We start from the raw sequence: 9,859 nt of genomic DNA on the forward strand, positions 1-9,859 counted from the left end.
GTAAGTGTTCAATAAGTAAATACTGATGTTGACTGCCTCTAACAGTCTCTTCTAGACTATTATTTTAATGGTGTCAGAACTGTTACATTAGCTATTAATGCTTTTGCAAGATCTCCCTGTGGCTCGAAGTTATTTTGCTTATTTCTGTTTTTTTTTTCAGTATTTTAATAGATGAAAATGGTATAGATGTAATCTCTGCATGAGAAACATAACAGTACAATGTACTTTTTGTCTTTAAAATATCATTTTAGTTTCTCAAAGTGAAGGATTTGTAAAACTGAAAGGAAGAATGCTTTGCCACTCCTTTTGGTATATAACTCTATGTTCTTGGAAGCTATGGGAAGGAAAACTTTCCCCATCGAGGCTGGAAAGGGGGAAAGAAAGTTCTAAATTTGGACCACCCCATTGTCACCCACTAGGGCTTGAAGTAGATGACTCAGTAATTCGGATGTGAGACTCACCTAATGTCAACATTCATAGATTTAGTGACTGAATTGGCCACTTTCTATGTTTTGTACAGAGGCCAAGTTTTCACATTCTTGCAAAAACTTTAGCAAACTTCTTTTCTAGCACTTATGATAGCACTGTTCTTGAATTATAGGCAGTGGGAATCAAGGCAACAAGTCTACATATCATTCAAATGACTTACTCTTTCAATATTTCTGGATTTATGCTTGAAACCAAGTGCTCTACATTTTCTTTTTTTTTTGATTAGAGGAAAAAAGCCAAAAAAACAACTTTACTTTCCCCTTTCTGTATCAAAATAATCAGGGAAATCAACACCAATTTCTTCAACTTTGATCAAGTCTTTAAAAACAAAAGTAGGTTCTTTAATTTTTATTTCTTTACTAGTACCACAGAATGCTTTAAATGAAATGTATATTAGAAAAAAATGTGATCCAATCCCCTTCATTTTACAACTGAGGAAGCTGAGGCTTGAAGGAACCCACATTTTTGCAGCTCATTGCAAATCTTGAGTCTAATCGTTCCCCATTTCATTGTGTTACCTTTATGCCATTAACAAAATTGTTTTCTTTTTTCCTTATTTCCTTCCTACCTTATTTATTTTTTATTTTTTGTTCTTTCTGAGGAACCACTGATTTAATTGATCCTATGGACAATGCAGATGAAAAATACCTAAAATGGATTTGGTGATAATGAATATGTTAAAGCAGAAAAAAAGAAAAGCACTTTCACTCAAAAGTTTTTCCTAAATTTCAAGTCTTTATGCCTAAATTTTATCAGACAGGCACTTTGCTTAAAATATAATATAAAAGTTATGCTGTGTGGCTCTCTCCGCCGGACCGCCGCGCGGCGCACGCGCCCCGCAGCAGCCGAGCCGCCCGACCTCCCTACCCCCTCTCTACCCCCCTCCTCCCCCTCCTGCTCCGGCTGCTCTCCAACCAACACGGTGCCCTCTTCCCCCGCCTTCACCGTGCTCCTCCGTCACCAGCCTCGACAGCCTTGCCGCCCTCACCTTTCCTCCTCCAGAACAACTACTGGGGGAGTGGAGATAATACAGAGCAGCTCCCGGAGCCACGAGGGAAATCAAAGGGACAGCGTACCCCATCCTGGAACGGCTGACTATCTGGGAGAACCAGCTCCGGTGAGATCACCAAGGGGCACGGGCTTTCCTGGGTGGGACAGCAAGCGACCGGAGTCCCTCCCTTCCACCTTCCCAGGCCAGCTGGTAGAATTGGACAGGCGGTCCCCTTAGGCCGCAGCGGCTGGTGCCCCCACCACACGAGGCCCCCCGGAACAACTGAGATAGTTGGGTCGGAAATCCCCAGACTGCGGAGAACAGTGACCGGGGGATCCCTTCCAAACACGTGACTCCCCCGTCGGCTGGGAGCAGTGCACTCTCCCGGGCTGCGACAGCTGGCGCCCTCCCGCCACGCTTGGTGCCCCGGGCCGACTAGCTAATTTGGCCGGACGCTCTCCTGTGCTGCGACAGCCGGCGACCCTCCCCGCGTTTGGAACCCCGGGCCGGCTGGCATTCTTCCAAGACGCTTCGGTTGCCGAACCTCCCCTACGGCGAGAGTTTTCCAGAGTTGAGGGACCCACAGCAACTTTCGCTGGTGGAACCCACAGACAGGCGTGTGCCACGTGTGCCACCTACTGGGCAGGATAGGAAGAACAGAACCCAGAGACTGCGCAGAAAAATCTTTCAACCTGTGGGGTCGAACACCCGGGGAAATCTGACTAAATGCCCAGACGCCAGCAGAAGATAACGGATCACGCTCAGAAAATTGAACATATGGCCCAGTCAAACGAAGAAACCAATAGTTCAAATGAGATACAGGAGCTGAAACAACTAATGCTGAATATACGAACAGAAATGGAAAACCTCTTCAAAAACGAAATCGATAAATTGAGGGAGGACATGAAGAAGACATGGGCTGAACATAAAGAAGAAATAGAAAAACTGAAAAAACAAATCACAGAACTTATGGAAGTGAAAGATAAAGTAGAAAAGATGGAAAAAACAATGGATACCTACAATGACAGATTTAAAGAAACAGAAGATAGAATTAGTGATTTGGAGGATGAAACATCTGAACTCCAAAAAGAAACAGAAACTATCCGGAAAAGAATGGAAAAATTTGAACAAGGTATCAGGGAACTCAAGGACAATGTGAAACGTACAAATATACGTGTAGTGGGTATCCCAGAAGGAGAAGAGAAGGGAAAAGGAGGAGAAAAACTAATGGAAGAAATTATCACTGAAAATTTCCCAACTCTTATGAAAGACCTAAAATTACAGATCCAAGAAGTGCAGTGCACCCCAAAGAGATTAGACACAAATAGGCGTTCCCCAAGACACTTACTAGTTAGAATGTCAGAGGTCAAAGAGAAAGAGAGGATCTTGAAGGCAGCGAGAGAAAAACAATCCGTCACATACAAGGGAAACCCAATAAGACTATGTGTAGATTTCTCAGCAGAAACCATGGAAGCTAGAAGACAGTGGGATGATATATTTAAGTTACTAAAAGAGAAAAACTGCCAGCCAAGACTCCTATATCCAGCAAAATTGTCCTTCAAAAATGAGGGAGAATTTAAAACATTCTCAGACAAAAAGTCACTAAGAGAATTTGTGACCAAGAGACCAGCTTTGCAAGAAATACTAAAGGAAGCACTAGAGTCAGATACAAAAAGACAGAAGAGAGAGACATGGAGAAAAGTGTAGAAAGAAGGAAAGACAGATATGATATATATAATACAAAAGGCAAAATGGTAGAGGAAAATATTATCCAAACAGTAATAACTCTAAATGTCAATGGACTGAATTCCCCAATTAAAAGACATAGACTGGCAGAATGGATTAAAAAACAGGATCCTTCTATATGCTGTCTACAGGAAACACATCTTAGACCCAAAGATAAATATAGGTTGAAAGTGAAAGGTTGGGAAAAGATATTTCATGCAAACAACAACCAGAAAAGAGCAGGAGTGGCTATACTAATATCCAACAAATTAGACTTCAAATGTAAAACAGTTAAAAGAGACAAAGAAGGACACTATATACTAATAAAAGGAACAATTAAACAAGAAGACATAACAATCATAAATATTTACGCACCGAACCAGAATGCCCCAAAATACGTGAGGAATACACTACAAACACTGAAAAGGGAAATAGACACATATACCATAATAGTTGGAGACTTCAATTCACCACTCTCATCAATGGACAGAACATCTACACAGAGGATCAATAAAGAAATAGAGAACCTGAATATTACTATCAATGAACTTGACTTAACAGACATTTATAGGACATTACATCCCACAACAGCAGGATACACCTTTTTTTCAAGTGCTCATGGATCATTCTCAAAGATAGACCATATGCTGGGTCACAAAGCAAGTCTTAACAAATTTAAAAAGATTGAAATCATACACAACACTTTCTCGGATCATAAAGGAATGAAGTTGGAAATCAATAATAGGCGGAGTGCCAGAAAATTCATAAATACATGGAGGCTCAACAACACACTCTTAAACAACAAGTGGGTCAAAGAAGAAATTGCAAGAGAAATTAGTAAATACCTAGAGGCAAATGAAAATGAAGACACAACATATCAAAACTTATGGGACGCAGCAAAGGCAGTGCTAAGAGGGAAATTTATTGCCCTAAATGCCTTTATCAGAAAAGAAGAAAAGGCAAAAATGCAGGAATTAACTGTCCACTTGGAAGAACTGGAGAAAGAACAGCAAACTAATCCCAAAGCAAGCAAAAGGAAAGAAATAACAAAGATTAGAGCAGAAATAAATGAAATTGAAAACATGAAAACAATAGAGAAAATCAATAAGACCAGAAGTTGGTTCTATGAGAAAATCAACAAGATTGATGGGCCCTTAGCAAGATTGACAAAAAGAAGAAGAGAGAGGATGCAAATAAATAAGATTAGAAATGAAAGAGGAGACATAACTACAGACCTCACAGAAATAAAGGAGGTAATAACAGGATACTATGAACAACTTTACGCTAATAAATACAACAATTTAGAAGAAATGGACAGGTTCCTGGAAAGACATGAACAACCAACTTTGACTCAAGAAGAAATAGACGACCTCAACAAACCAATCACAAGTAAAGAGATTGAATTAGTTATTCAAAACCTCCCTAAAAAGAAAAGTCCAGGACCAGACGGCTTCACATGTGAATTCTATCAAACATTCCAGAAAGAATTAGTACCTACTCTCCTCAAACTCTTCAACATAATCGAAGTGGAGGGAAAACTACCTAATTCATTCTATGAAGCCAACATCACCCTCATACCAAAACCAGGCAAAGATATTACAAAAAAAGAAAACTACAGACCAATCTCTCTAATGAATACAGATGCAAAAATCCTCAATAAAATTCTAGCAAATCGTATCCAGCAACACATTAAAAGAATTATACATCATGACCAAGTAGGATTCATCCCAGGTATGCAAGGATGGTTCAACATAAGAAAATCAATTAATGTAATACACCATATCAACAAATCGAAGCAGAAAAATAACATGATCATCTCAATTGATGCAGAGAAGGCATTTGACAAGATTCAACATCCTTTCCTGCTGAAAACACTTCAAAAGATAGGAATACAAGGGAACTTCCTTAAAATGATAGAGGGAATATATGAAAAACCCACAGCTAATATCATCCTCAATGGGGAAAAATTGAAAACTTTCCCCCTAAGATCAGGAACAAGACAAGGATGTCCACTATCACCACTATTATTCAACATTGTGTTGGAAGTTCTAGCCAGAGCAATTAGGCAAGAAAAAGAAATACAAGGCATCAAAATTGGAAAGGAAGAAGTAAAACTATCACTGTTTGCAGACGATATGATACTATATGTAGAAAACCCAGAAAAATCCACAACAAAATTACTAGAGCTAATAAATGAGTACAGCAAAGTAGCAGGCTACAAGATCAACATTCAAAAATCTGTAGCTTTTCTATACACTAGTAATGAACAAGCTGAGGTAGAAATCAAGAAACGAATCCCATTTACAATCGCAACTAAAAGAATAAAATACCTAGGAATAAATTTAACCAAAGAGACAAAAAACCTATATAAAGAAAACTACAAAAAACTGTTAAAAGAAATCACAGAAGACCTAAATAGATGGAAGGGCGTACCGTGTTCATGGATTGGAAGCCTAAATATAGTTAAGATGTCAATCCTACCTAAATTGATTTACAGATTCAATGCAATACCAATCAAAATCCCAACAACATATTTTTCAGAAATAGAAAAACCAATAAGCAAATTTATCTGGAAGGGCAGGGTGCCCCGAATTGCTAAAAACATCTTGAGGAAAAAAAACGAAGCTGGAGGTCTCGCGCTGCCTGACTTTAAGGCATATTATGAAGCCACAGTGGTCAAAACAGCATGGTATTGGCATAAAGATAGATATATCGACCAATGGAATCGAATAGAGTGCTCAGATATAGACCCTCTCATCTATGGACATTTGATCTTTGATAAGGCAGTCAAGCCAACTCACCTGGGACAGAACAGTCTCTTCAATAAATGGTGCCTAGAGAACTGGATATCCATATGCAAAAGAATGAAAGAAGACCCATCTCTCACACCCTATACAAAAGTTAACTCAAAATGGATCAAAGATCTAAACATTAGGTCTAAGACCATAAAACAGTTAGAGGAAAATGTTGGGAGATATCTTATGGATCTTACAACTGGAGGTGGTTTTATGGACCTTAAACCTAAAGCAAGAACACTGAAGAAGGAAATAAATAAATGGGAGCTTCTCAAAATTAAACACTTTTGTGCATCAGAGAACTTCATCAAGAAAGTAGAAAGACAGCCTACACAATGGGAGACAATATTTGGAAATGACATATCAGATAAGGGTCTAGTATCCAGAATTTATAAAGAGATTATTCAACTTAACAACAAAAAGACAGCCAACCCAATTACAAAATGGGAAAAAGACTTAAACAGACACCTACCAGAAGAGGAAATACAAATGGCCAAAAGGCACATGAAGAGATGCTCAATGTCCCTGGCCATTAGAGAAATGCAAATCAAAACCACAATGAGATATCATCTCACACCCACCAGAATGGCCATTATCAACAAAACAGAAAATGACAAGTGCTGGAGAGGATGCGGAGAAAGAGGCACACTTATTCACTGTTGGTGGGAATGTCAAAGGGTGCAACCACTGTGGAAGGCAGTTTGGCGGTTCCTCAAAAAGCTGAATATAGAATTGCCATACGACCCAGCAATACCATTGCTAGGTATCTACTCAAAGGACTTAAGGGCAAAGACACAAACGGACATTTGCACACCAATGTTTATAGCAGCGTTATTTACAATTGCAAAGAGATGGAAACAGCCAAAATCTCCATCAACAGAAGAGTGGCTAAACAAACTGTGGTATATACATACGATGGAATATTATGCAGCTTTAAGACAAGATAAACTTGTGAACCATGTAATAACATGGATGGACCTAGAGAATATTATGCTGAGTGAATCCAGCCAAAAACTAAAGGACAAATACTGTATGGTCCCACTGTTGTGAACGGACATTCGAGAATAAACTTGAAATATGTCATTGGTAACAGAGTTCAGCAGGAGTTAGAAACAGGGTAAGACAATGGGTAATTGAAGCTGAAGGGATACAGATTGTGCAACAGGACTAGATACAAAAACTCAAAAATGGACAGCACAATAATACCTAATTGTAAAGTAATCATGTTAAAATACTGAATGAAGCTGCATCTGAGCTATAGGGTTTTTTTTTGTTTTTGTTTGCTTGTTGGTTTGTTTGTTGTTGTTGTTTTTTACTATTACTACTACTTTTATTTCTTTTCTTTATATTGACATTTTATATCTTTTTCTGTTGTGTTGCTAGTTCCTCTAAACTGATGCAAATGTACTAAGAAACAATGATCATGCATCTATGTGATGATGTTAAGAATTACTGAGTGCATATGTAGAATGGTATGATTTCTAAATGTTGTGTTAATTTCTTTTTTTTCTTTCCGTTAATAAAAAAAAAAAAAAAAAAAAAAAAAAAAAGTTATGCTGTGTGGACTAATTTCCCCTCCTTTTTATAGCCAGAAAATGACATAATAAAGAATGAGAATTGAAGGCTGGAGAGTGAGGCAGAGTCCGTGATACTAGACATGTTATTTCTTCTTTGTTCTCAAGATGGACAAATGCAAGGGTTCGTAGCTTTCTTTTCCATGGGTATGTCTGTGAAAAAATGTTTTCACTGAATTAAGGAACTGAGTTAAATAACTTGCATAGGCCTCAAACCATTCTTTCGAGATATCATGGATTTTCTTCTCATCTGTTTCTGCTAGGAAAGAGTAATTTTGTAGATCCCAAAGCACATAGATTGTGTTCCTCTAAATTAGGGCACTGCAAATTCTTAGTATGTAGAAAACACTTATCCTAAGTACTAATTCAGATAGAAAAAGAACCAGTGCATTCTACACTACAGAATATTTGTATGTAACAAAGCTAATTCCCATAAATACATACTGAAAACCAGTGATATTTTGCATTCTAATCTTGTAATTCATGTGCTCATTTTTGGAAATTAAATTCCTTCATGATATTTCTGACTTACATTTAAATTCATGGAGCTGTGAGCAATTTTTATGTGAAAATCTACCATACTGATCTTGCAAACTCATTCATCTACAGTGCCTAAATATCTATGTTGGGAGAGGAGATAAGAATTCTAATTTCATTTATTAGTCTACCTGTTTTTCTCCCATTGGGAAAATGGTTCGGGCTACAGAAAAAGTTAATTTTTGCACCTCATTATTATGGCAGATGCTACTTTCAGAGTTGGATTATTTTTTCAAGCAAAAGTTAAACATTAATTGAATCCAAAGAGGTATTTATTATCAGAGACACCTGCAATGTAAATTTTTTCCAGTCAAGTCACTGAGGAGTGATTTGACAATTTCTAAATTAGTATTATAATATCATTCATTCAATATTTATTAGGCACCTACTACGTACTGGGGCCTCCTGATAGAATAATGAATGTAAAACAGTTCCCCTTTTCAAGGATCTTACACTAAATATGAAATATGCTATAGTCTTTGACATAACTGAAGGTAAAACAAGAAGCAAAATATAAGGCAAAACATAAGAACTATTATAAGATTGTTGCAAAAGAAATACCCTGATAAATGAGGAACAGGAAAAGCAGTTTTATTGGGTGATGTAAAGGGAAAGTTTCACTGCAGAGAAAACATTTTCTATGGACATTGAGTGAAAGTAATATTTCCATAGATACAACTGAAAGGCTGGGGTAGAGAATTTTTCAGATAAGGGAGAGCAAATGTGAAGCATGGATTTAGAAGCAAAGCAGCTGAAAGCAAAGCTGAATCCAGAGAGCTGGAAACAGTTAAGTTTCTTAGAAGTGGTATGGGTTGAGGTAAACAGAAGCCAACTAAAGGATAATAAGGTAACTTTGATTAATTTTTCACCCTTAACTCTGAATTGACCTGAAAGTACCAGTCTCATTTCATGATACCGCCTTTCTTTTCTTTTCTTTTTCTCTTTTAACTAACAGCTTCAAATATTAAGATGGTAATATGCTAGCCCCCAGTATATCTTTATACATTAGGATACTTTTGACTTTAAGTGTCATAATTTAAAGTGGATTATGCAGCATTACCCATAATGGATTTTTTCAAAGATAGGCAACTTCCTAACTCAACTAAAATTTCATGTATACTGGTTTCTTCTTCCTCATCATTCTGACATCTATAGCATGTTGGCTCCCCCAATTCCCTGATCCTCATTGTCTCCCAGGACTCCTTATAATAAGTTATACTTAAGATCTCCAGAAATCAGAATTTCAAGCAAAACTGCAGAAAGATTAGAAAAGAGTTAAAATAGCATCCAATTTTCAAATACCATTTAAAGATACTGGAAACTTAACCAGAAGCCACATAGAAGACTTTCCAGTATATCTCCTTAGCTAGAATTGCTTCAAAAGTTTATCTCTAGTCCTGTAATTGGCAAAGAAAATAGTATAATCATGATTGACTTCAACTAATGAGGCTTCACCTCTTCAAACTGCAGTGGCCAGCCCACCCTAAAGCACTCAAACACAAAATAATGGATCAAAATTGAGGTTTTGTGCTCCTAGCACAAACTGAGGGTAAGTGGTTATTGGGTATGCAACAAAACTTTTTACTACATTATTGAAGCTTTTACCCTTTTAAAAGAAAATTTTCATATCTGTTGTAATGTAGCCAATGTTTCCAAAGATGACAGTGTCCTTTATTTATTCACTCAATCTGAAAGATAAATTTCCTCAACTTATTTATGTCCTTACTAAGCATATTTGATCAGAAATG

This window comes from Tamandua tetradactyla, chromosome 2 (assembly GCF_023851605.1).
Source record: "Tamandua tetradactyla isolate mTamTet1 chromosome 2, mTamTet1.pri, whole genome shotgun sequence".
Taxonomy (NCBI): Eukaryota; Metazoa; Chordata; class Mammalia; order Pilosa; family Myrmecophagidae; genus Tamandua; species Tamandua tetradactyla.